Below are 375 nucleotides of genomic sequence, written 5' to 3'. Positions count from 1 at the left end.
TCTATAGCCCATATATCCCCCCCACCCCCTTAAATGTGCATTTTATTGGCACAGGGGAGTTTATTTTGCTTGTTTGGGGATTTACACTGGGATTTTTGTTTTAATTCTTGAATTTTATAAATATATATATATATACACAAAAATTGAAGGGACTTCAAAGAAATAAAACTCTTGGAAAACATGGCAAAGGTAAGGTGGAGGATTTATTACTGACTTTCTCTGCATGGCAGCTTGAGAACTGCAGAATGTTGGAATTTACAATATAGTATACAATAGTAAGTAGATGTAAAAATATTATTCCAATTAGTCTGTAGGTTTTCAGCACACATGCATGAATAGATAGATATTAAAAGGTAAAACATCCTGATTTGAGCT

This window comes from Oenanthe melanoleuca, chromosome 7 (genome assembly GCF_029582105.1).
Source record: "Oenanthe melanoleuca isolate GR-GAL-2019-014 chromosome 7, OMel1.0, whole genome shotgun sequence".
Taxonomy (NCBI): domain Eukaryota; kingdom Metazoa; phylum Chordata; class Aves; order Passeriformes; family Muscicapidae; genus Oenanthe; species Oenanthe melanoleuca.
The sequence above is the reverse complement of the archived record's forward strand: the minus strand, read 5'-3'. Positions refer to the sequence as shown.